A 9,948-nucleotide genomic window follows, 5' to 3' on the forward strand; every position below is an offset into this window, starting at 1 on the left:
AAAGTGAAATCTTAAAGAGCTTTTAAAATCACCTTGTATGTCCTTAAAATAGTAATGATATAATAGTTTTGTAATGATGCTAGCTGATGCGAAAATCTTTCAAGCATCTTACTTTAATGTTGGTTTTGAAGTGTATGCAGAAGCCAGAACAAACACTGTGGAGAAGCTCAATGGAATGCTGCAGAGATACATTCAGACTTTCAACATCATTTAACTCCTCATTAGGCATGAGCCCCATGGTGTCAGAGTATAACTTGGTTGGCAAAGTATTGGGAGAGTACTTTGGGCAGATGCCTGCCATTTTGCCTATGGACACAAACCACTTGGGACATTGCTATCGGTATACTCGGGAATTTTAAAACGCAAATAATTCTCCAGGCCAAGCAGTGCTTGTGACTAAGAGGTAGGGGATAAGTGTCTCTATGGAAAATTTGCACTCTGTGCTGTACTACTCAGTTGAATTCACCATGTGAAAGAGGACCATCATGTAATGAATTTCCATGAGCCCACTTGTGACATTCATGGCATGAATTGGAGGCAGTTAAACTTAATACACAACAATCTATTCCTCTTTCAATGTGCTGTACTGGAGTGTGTGTGTGTGTGTGTGTGTGTGTGTGTGTGTGTGTGTGTGTGTGAGAGAGAGAGAGAGAGAGAGAGAGAGAGAGAGAGAGAGAGAGAGTGTGCAGGGGCGTAGTCACTATTGAGTAAGAGGTACAAATGTCCCCCTGACAGCTGGTGTCCAGGAGGTACCTGAGGGAGGGCTCCTGTTCCCTCCAAGGCACCCCTTGCCCTCATGCCAGGGCACTCAGCTGGCAAATGAAGTGCTCATCAACAGGTAACACTACTTGATGCCAGCGCATCAGCATGCTTCTGACACCAGCACAAGGGGCATGGCTGGCACTGGGACATAGAGGTGCTGCCCATTGGCCTCTCCCAGCGGATGAGTGCTTTGCTCAAGCACTTACTTTCTCTCTCTTTCTTGGAGAGGCCAATGGGTGGTATGTCCATGTACCAGCGGAGTGCCTCCATTCTGCTCCACCACCACCACTGGGAGAGACTACCAGGTGCAAATCCATGCCCAAATGCTGACCATGTCCCCTGATGCTGACATGGCTGGTGGGAGAGTATATTCAGATGTCATCCTAGGGCCACCTCCAACTTTGCTACACCCCTGATGGAGAGAGGGGGGGGGCTGCATTCGCTTGTCACACAAAACCATAGTGGAAGGGACCTCTGGTTACAATTTGTGTACATCTGAATGCGGGCAGTTGCCGTTCCAATGGACCTGTGGTTTCCTTCCCCACACTCTGATTTGTACCTTTGGTTTGTAGTGAGTTTTGCCACCTGGACCTCTAGTTTAACAGTGCCAGCATTTTATCTGAATGCAGCACAGCAGTCTGGCTGTATTGCAACCAGAGTTCAGGGAGGAAGCTCCTCCCCTCACTCCAGCTGCTATTGGCTGCCGGGGCTATCCTTCAGTCAAGAAGGAAGCCCAGACAGCCATTTCCCCCTCCTCTCTGCAGTCTCACTCCAGATTCACACCTGAAAAAATTCAGATTCGGACCTCCATTTTGTGGTGTTCTCTTTTGCTCTCCATTTTGTTTCCCTGCAAAAAATAAAAATTGAAAAAATTGAAAATCTCGCCATCTAAGATTCAGATTGGTGACTTACAAATGTGAATGATTGGCTGGCAAATCCCCCTTGGTTCCAGATTGGCATGTTTCCATTCAAATCTTGTGTTGCCAGGGGTAACTGTGCCAGCATTGGCTAAGGGGGAAAGGACAAGGGAGGGGGCAGATGGAGAGATTTTCAAATGTATTTAAGGAGGGCTACAGCCACCATACTGCCTTGTGGGCGAAGAGAGAGAGTGAGAGCCAGAGAAGAGCTGTTGCCTGTGTGCCACTGCCTGCCTGCCTTCGATTCTGCTGCTGCTTCCACCACCACCCCAACCCCACTTGAAGATTGAGAAAATAAAAATTGGTCTTCATTTTTTCCCATCTGCTTTCCAGCTGCTGAGAGAGAAATCACTACCTGCTGTCTGTGGAGAGAGAGAGCCCCTGTGACCACTGGCCACCTGGCCAGCCCCCCCCCCCCACTTAATTTTAATTTCCCAGTCTTTGGCCTCTGAGTGGCTCCCCTGTCCTCCTCCCCTCCATCTGAAGGGAAGAAGAGAGGAGGAGAAGACTGAAGTGAACTGAAGACTGAACTGAAGGAAAGAAAAGAGAGACCACCAGAACAGACAGAATTAGACAACTGAATGCAACATGGGAGATGTTCTAGACTGAGTAGTACTCTCTTTACACACACACACACACACACACACACACACACACACACACACACACACACACAGTTCTGTTCTTACTTTCAATTTTTGAGGTGTTCTGAGTGGATTCTTTGGTGCAAAATGAATGATGACCAAAGAATCCACTCAGAATCATTTTGTGCCAAAGAATCCACTCAGTCAGAACACCTCAAAATTGAAAATAAGAACAGAACCCAGTACCCCTTGAGCTTTTGGTTTTGGGGGTGGTTGGCATCCCATGTGCACTACACTGCAACCTGCTTTGGGCCACCTTGGCACCACCCACACAGAGCTATGGGGTTGCTGAAATCCCCATTATTCCCTATGCAGAAAAAAAAAATGTGCAAACTTCAAACATGTGTTTAAAAATTACTCCTTTGTCCAATTTCTTTGGAATTTGGGTGGTAGCTGCCGCCCATTGGGCACTACCACCCAACCTACTCTGCTGCCCACAGAACCCCTTTCCCCCAAATCGATTCAGATAAATTTGGATCCAAATTGAATTGGGGGTGTTTCAGGGGGGTCAGATTTGGGCCTTAAACGAATCTGGCTGATTTGATTTGAGCTCGAATTTAAAAAAAAAATGATTTGTGCACATCCCTAATTAAAACAGCAATATAAGATAAGAACAGTGGGACAACAAATCAGGAAAATCATCGGTTAAAAGCATGGGAGAATAAAATTTATCTGGTACTGAAAATATATTGAAGCTTGATGCTAAGTGTTTATTAAACTTGATGCTGAGTGAATGTTCCTAGATAAATCCATGAAGCTTGGCTATTAGCCATGGGTACTAAAAACTACTTGTACTTGCTTTTGTTGGTCCTGCATCTACTGCAAGTTAATTTTATTGAATGGCCCCAAGTTCTACCATAATGAGAGAGAAAATAACCCAGAGCAGAGGTGCACCTAGGTAATTTTGAAGCCTGGACCTAAAGGACGTTTGCACACACACCCCACTGCCACTCCATGGCCGCAAGATAAGCTGCAATTTTTAGAAGAAATTCTGCATAAGATACTTCCCTCTGACCTGCACATAACACATTTGGCATGGACAGTCCTGTTACTCTCCCCTCTTCCTCCCTTGCCTGTCTGTATTGTGCTAGTGTCAGCTCCAGCAAAGGCAGTGGGCGGGGGAAACACAGTGAAGAAACTCTTCTTTGGAGTGGCATTTGGCAGGCATGGGTGTTGGGGTGTGGGGGAGAAATGTACCAGCAGCAGCACTGGGAGGCAGTGAATCTTCTCCCATCCCTTTCCTCAGCTAGCACCAGGAGCTAGTCCAGCCTTCCTTCCTGCTGTGGTTGCAGCTGCCCCCACTATTGCTGCATTGCCCCTCCCCCCCACACAGTCCCCATTTAATTTCTTTCCCATACTGCCTTTTAGCCAGCCCGGGTGGAAGCTGTTGTCTGTTTGGCAGCTTCTCTCACCCGCCCGGCTCGACTGCCACCATGTATACTAGCTCCGAGGATGGAGGCCGGCTGTCTGGCTGGTGGGAAAGAGGGAGGGGTTGGGTGGCCCAGCCTTCTCACAAGCCTTGCCGTCATGCTCAGTTGCTCAGTTTGGTGAGGGTGGGTCTGTGAAGGCAAACTTTCTAAGCGTCTAGAGGTGGGGGGCAGGCCTGCAGGGGACCAGACTGTGGAATGGAAGTCCAGTCCAAAGGGCGCCACTGACGGAGAGTACTCATACTGTAAAATTGCTTTCTCTTCTCCATCCACACCATTCTGCCATGTTCCACCTGGATTGTGTGCATTTTTTAAAGGGAGGGGGGCTTTGGAGAAGGAAGTGTGCACTCCCAAGACTTAGGGGCATTCTACAGAGCCAGGCTTTAACTGAAGTTTTATGTGACATCTGAACCATCTCAACCAGCCCAGGTTAAACTAAAAAACTACAACCTCTCTAGTTTTTTCTCATATAACCCTTGTTCATGGTCAAGCATAACTTCCCTGTTGCTGGAAGATTTTGGGATTCTCTAAATTATTAAAGTGAGCTTTTCAGAATCTCCTCCGGGTACAACCTGAATCAGTAAGAGTGTAAACAAATGATTATTCCAATAGGCAAACTTGCTGATTTCCAGTAGATGGAAGTGCATATTACACATAATTCCACATCTGCATTTAGAACTAGGGGAATGCACAGGTTCCTGGTTTCACTTCCATTATTGCTTCTTATAGGAAGCATAGCTAGGGAATCTCAAATCTAAAAGGGAAGAAGATAACATGAAAGGGTTGTATGGCAGATTGTTTCATGGTTTCATTGCTGCATTGATTTCCCCTCTTTACTTTTTTCCACCTCACTAATAAATCATTAACAGAAATCAGGTCTCCTGCTGTTGTTACAGTATGTTATAAGTCGCCTGGTGTTATCTAGGTATTCGTAATTTATTGAAGAGGCAGTAACTTGTACACATCCATCATCTCAATCTAATTGCCTGACACACAGTATTGAGTGGAAGTAGACAGAAGGATCCATAGAAACAACCCCATCCAGCCTTCTGGCTTCTTATGACATACTTAAAGAAAACACTGACTCCCTCTGGTGTTACAAGAATGCAATATCCTGGGCTCCAGGAAGGCACTAATGTTCAATATTTTACACAAATATTTATTTATATATGATTGGAGAAAGCAAATATATTTATCCTTTGGCTCTACTGGCTGTAATTCACCTGAGCATAGCATTCCTTCAGTGTCTGTCTTGTGTTTCTTTTTAGATTGTGAGACCTTTGGGGACTGAGAATCATCTTATTACTATTCTTTTGTATTTAACTGCTGTGATAACTTATTCTATTGAAAATTTGTGTTTACATAATAGTAGTAAGTAAGTAGCCATCTAATGGTGCAGCAGGGAAATGACTTAACTAGCAAGCCAGAGGTTGCCGGTTCAAATCCCCACTGGTTTCCCAGACTATGGGAAACACCTATATCGGGCAGCAGCGATATAGGAAGATGCTGAAAGGCATCATCTCATACTGCACGGGAGGAGGCAATGGTCAACCCCTCCTGTATTCTACCAAAGAAAATCACAGGGCTCTGTGGTCGCCAGGAGTTGACACCGACTCGACGGCACAACTTTACCTTTAGTAAGTATGTACAGCTTTACGTCTTTTCTGTGGGGGTTCCATTCCCGCATATTACTGTGGGTAACGAAACCACAGATAATGAGAAACTGAGTCTATGGGAATGCACAGGTTAGGTTTCCAGACTTTTTTTTTTAAGCATACCCACACCCACAAAAAACATGACATATAAAGTGCCCTACTGTGCTTCACAGGCCTTCAGAAGGAGCCTGCCTCAAGAGTCTGCAAAAAATCATGGGTTTTTTGTTTTCGCTTTTTATCAAATGAACTACAAAATGGCTCTCTTCCATAAAATGGCAGCTGGAAATGACTTACGAGATCCTTTCTGGCCACCCCTAGCCCCCGGATACGTGGAATTAACCTCGCCGTTTTTCCATGTATGCTGAAGTTGGGGGTTAATTACCCGACCACGGATACATGAAACCACGAATGTTGGGTCCGCATATAGGGAGGTCCACCTGTATACCTATTAACCCTCTATTTATTTTTCAATATATTTCCCAGATTTGAATACTTTCTCTCTATATAATTCATATACTGATTCTCAACCAAAAAGTTCTCAAAGCAGTTTCCTCCCATGATTTTCTTGTAGTCCCCCCACCACCACGCCGCCCGTGTCCATGTATATGAATACAAGGAACAAAGTCATGAGAAAGGAAGAATGTTATACAAAGAGTTTATTCACATACGCGTGCAAAGCTGAGCTATGGGAGCCTAGCCTGGTTTTGCACACACATGTGAACTGTTGGGATCGGGTCCGATCCTGGTGGCACCACGTTGGCAAATCTGCTTGTGGAGCCACCCTTTAAAATGAGTTGAAAGGAATGGGGCTGCTAGACTGCAGGGAGCCCAGGGAGGGAAGGGGGGGGGTTCTCATGATGCACTGTGCACTCGCGTGGTGCATTATGGTATTTCCAGGGGCTGGGATGTGCCCTTTGCCTGGGCACATGGGGAATGATATGGGCATGCGTGGAGCATGCCCAGCACAGCGGGAGCAGTCATCTGCAGGGAAGGTAAGTCTAACCCACCTTCCCCACAGCCCACTCCATAGCCCTTCTCACCATGAGAGAGGCTTAAAGTGAGCTACAGTTGGTAAATTGTCTGCAGTCCATTAGAGGCAGGAATCTAGTTCTGTTTTTGAGCAGATGATGCCAATTTTTACAGAGCTAGACTGAATAGTCCAGTGTCCAGTGTCTGCCAAAGAGAGTATCCAAAATACAAGTGATATTATGAGCAGGTTTGGGAGCTTAGTATGATTCAGGTCATATGGTATAAGAACATAAGAACAGCCCTGCTGGATCAGGCCCAAGGCCCATCTAGTCCAGCATCCTGTTTCGCACAGTGGCCCACCAGATGCCACCAGAAGCCACGGACAGGAGTTGAGGGCATGCCCTCTCTCCTGCCATTACTCCCCTGCAACTGGTACTCAGAGGCACCCTGCCCTTGATGCTGGAGGTAGCCCACAGCCCTCTGACTAGCACTTAGCAATAGCACTTACATTTATATACCGCTCTATAGCCGGAGCTCTCTAAGCGGTTTACAATGATTTTTGCATATTGCCCCCAACATTCTGGGTACTCATTTTACCGACCTCGGAAGGATGGAAGGCTGAGTCAACCTTGAGCCCCTGGTCAGGATCGAACTTGTAACCTTCTGGTTACAGGGCGGCAGTTTTACCACTGCACCACCAGGGGCTCTAGTAGCCATTGATAGACCTCTCCTCCATGAAGTCATCCAAACCCCTCTTAAAGCTATCCAGGTTGTTGGCTGTCACCACGTCCTGTGGCAGAGAGTTCCACAAGTGGATCATGCGTTGTGTGAAAAAGTACTTCCGTTTGTTGGTCCTAGACCTCCTGGCAATCAATTTCATGGAGTGACCCCTGGTTCTAGTGTTGTGTGAGAGGGAAAAGAATCTCTCTCTCTCCACTTTCTCCACACCATGCATGACCTTATAGACCTCTATCATGTCTCCCCGCAGTTGTCTTTTTTCTAAACTAAAAAGCCCCAGGTGTTGTAGTCTTGCCTCATAAGAAAGGTGCTCTAGGCCCCTGATCATCTTGCTTGCCCTCTTCTGTACTTTCTCCAGTTCAACAATGTCCTTTTTAAGATGTGGTGACCAGAATTGTACGCAGTACTCCAAGTGTGGACGCACCATCGTTTTGTATAAGGGCATTATAATGTTCGCCGTTTTATTTTCAATCCCCTTTCTAATGATCCCTAGCATGGAATTTGCCTTTTTCACAGCTGCCGCACATTGAGTCGACACTTTCAACAAGCTGTCCACCACAACCCCAAGATATATAGAAATAATCAATACCCCTGAACTAATCTCAAAAAGAGGAGGAGAGGGCTCTGTTTCCCAAGAGGTCAACAGAAGTAAACAGTGTGTGAATTGCCTTGACCTGCCCGAGGCTTCCCAAGGAGATTTGTGTGCCATGCATGCTCCTGATTTCCGGTCATAAAGACCCGGAAATTTCCACTCATGTAGAGTTGGCACAGTGCCAAAACAAACAAACCTGGCGTACATATCAGGTTGGTATGGTGCCAACCTGGGATTGGTGGAAATTTCTGGGTTCTTATGATCAGAAATAAGGAGTGTACACAGCACACAACTGTCCTGATCACTGGTTGGGCAGCCTCATGCAGGTTGTGAGAACTTGCCCATTACTTAAGAGAGTCCTCTTCTGGAAGTTGCTAACTTCCCTATCATGTCTGCACTTAAGCATCCAGATCTGCCACCACATATTTTCTGCCATTATGTTCCTAGTTCAGGAGGCTCAGGAAGATTCCCTTGAGACAATTCACTTCTCTTATAAGAATTTGTTAGGCTTCCCTCAGAAAATTATAAGATGTTTCTCCCTGGAAAGAAGCCTGACACTCACTTTAAATTTCATTTTTAAAAATTCATTGCAAACCCTACTTCTAGCAACCTTCAGCAGCTGTAGAACTTTTCCATGTTAATAATAAATATATAGCATTTATATAGCACTTCAGAGAGTTCCAACTGTCTTAAAATCATTGGCTGACATACTTTACAAGAGTATGTCCGCCTAGTAACATTACCATACAAAAGTCTATCAATATTATCATCTCCATATGATGGAAGTTTGAGGCTAGTTCGATCTGAACTTTCTCCAAAGTGAAATTCAAAAGCTATTTTCAGCTTTCCTGCAATAACAAACAGAAATCCAAAGAGATATGCTTGTCTTGGCATGTCTTTGGGGCAGATTCAGGGCAGAAAAGGGGTTTCGGGGGCAGAAGAGTGGGTCATGTGGTAGTGCCCCAATGGGTGCCTGCTAGCATCCAGATTTCAATGTTTGTCACTGAATCCACTCTCATTTGCTACCAGAGAATCTACTCTCAGAACACCTCAGAAACAACAAAACCCAGTGCCCCATGGGCTTGTGGGTTTGGGGGTGGCTGGCCCACTATGTGCGCTACACCACCACTTGCTCTGGGACACCTTGGTGCCCTCAAGTGGAGTTATGGGGCTGCTGAAGTCCCCATTATTCCCTATTGGGGGGAAACTTAAAGATGCACAAACTTCAGAAATTCTTTTTAAACCACCCCTTTCAGCAATTTATTTGAAATCTGGATGGTAGAGGGCACCTATTGGGGCACTACCACCTGACCCACTCTTCTGCCCCTGAAACCCCTTTTCTTCCCTGAATCTGCCCCAAAGACATGCTAACTTCAAAAAGCATTTAAAAATCACCCCTTCGCCCAATTTCTTTGAAATCTGGGTGGTAGCATCCTTGCACCGATTCTTGCACTACCACTCACCACAACACACTCTGGGCCACCCTGGTGCCACCTCCCCTGGGGAGTTATAACTAAGGCTGCTGAAATACCCATTATTCCCTATGGGAAAAAGCTTAAAGATGCATAAATTTCAAAAATAATTTAAAAATCAACCCTTTGCCCAATTTCTTTGAAATCTGGGTAGTAGCCTCCTTGCACCCATTGGGCACTATCACCCACCAGAACCTGGGCCACCTTGGTGCCCCCCACATGGAGCTATAAGGTTGCTGAAGTCCCCATTATTCCCTATGGGGAAAAGCTTAAAGACATGTAAACATCAAAAATTCTTTAAAAATCACTTCTCCCAATTTCTTTGAAATTTGGGTGGTAGCTTCCACCCATTGGGATCTACCACCCAATCTACTTTAGCCACAAAATGGAGGTATGAATCTCTGGATTTTTCAGATCGTAATCCGGGTGATTTGTTTTGTACCCGAATCTGGGCAATTGAGGACAGGGGTGATTTGTTTTGTCTACAAATCACCTGAATCTGCCAGATTCGGATACAAATCATTTTGTACCCAAATTGTTCCACACATCCCTATTATACAACTATCTAATTTTGTTAAAAGTAGATGTATCTCCCTCAAAGGGAAAGGGATTATAAATTTTGTTTAGTTGATAAGTCTAAATTTAGAGCTAAATGTTGGCAGAATCTCCATTCTGCATTATTCATTTTCCCCTTGTAATCAAAAGTTGCAGAACCACTAGTTGCCAAAAAGAAGCACCAATTGCATCAGTCAATAATTCAAATCAATACTTC

Source organism: Hemicordylus capensis, chromosome 1 (assembly GCF_027244095.1).
Source record: "Hemicordylus capensis ecotype Gifberg chromosome 1, rHemCap1.1.pri, whole genome shotgun sequence".
NCBI classification, from domain to species: domain Eukaryota; kingdom Metazoa; phylum Chordata; class Lepidosauria; order Squamata; family Cordylidae; genus Hemicordylus; species Hemicordylus capensis.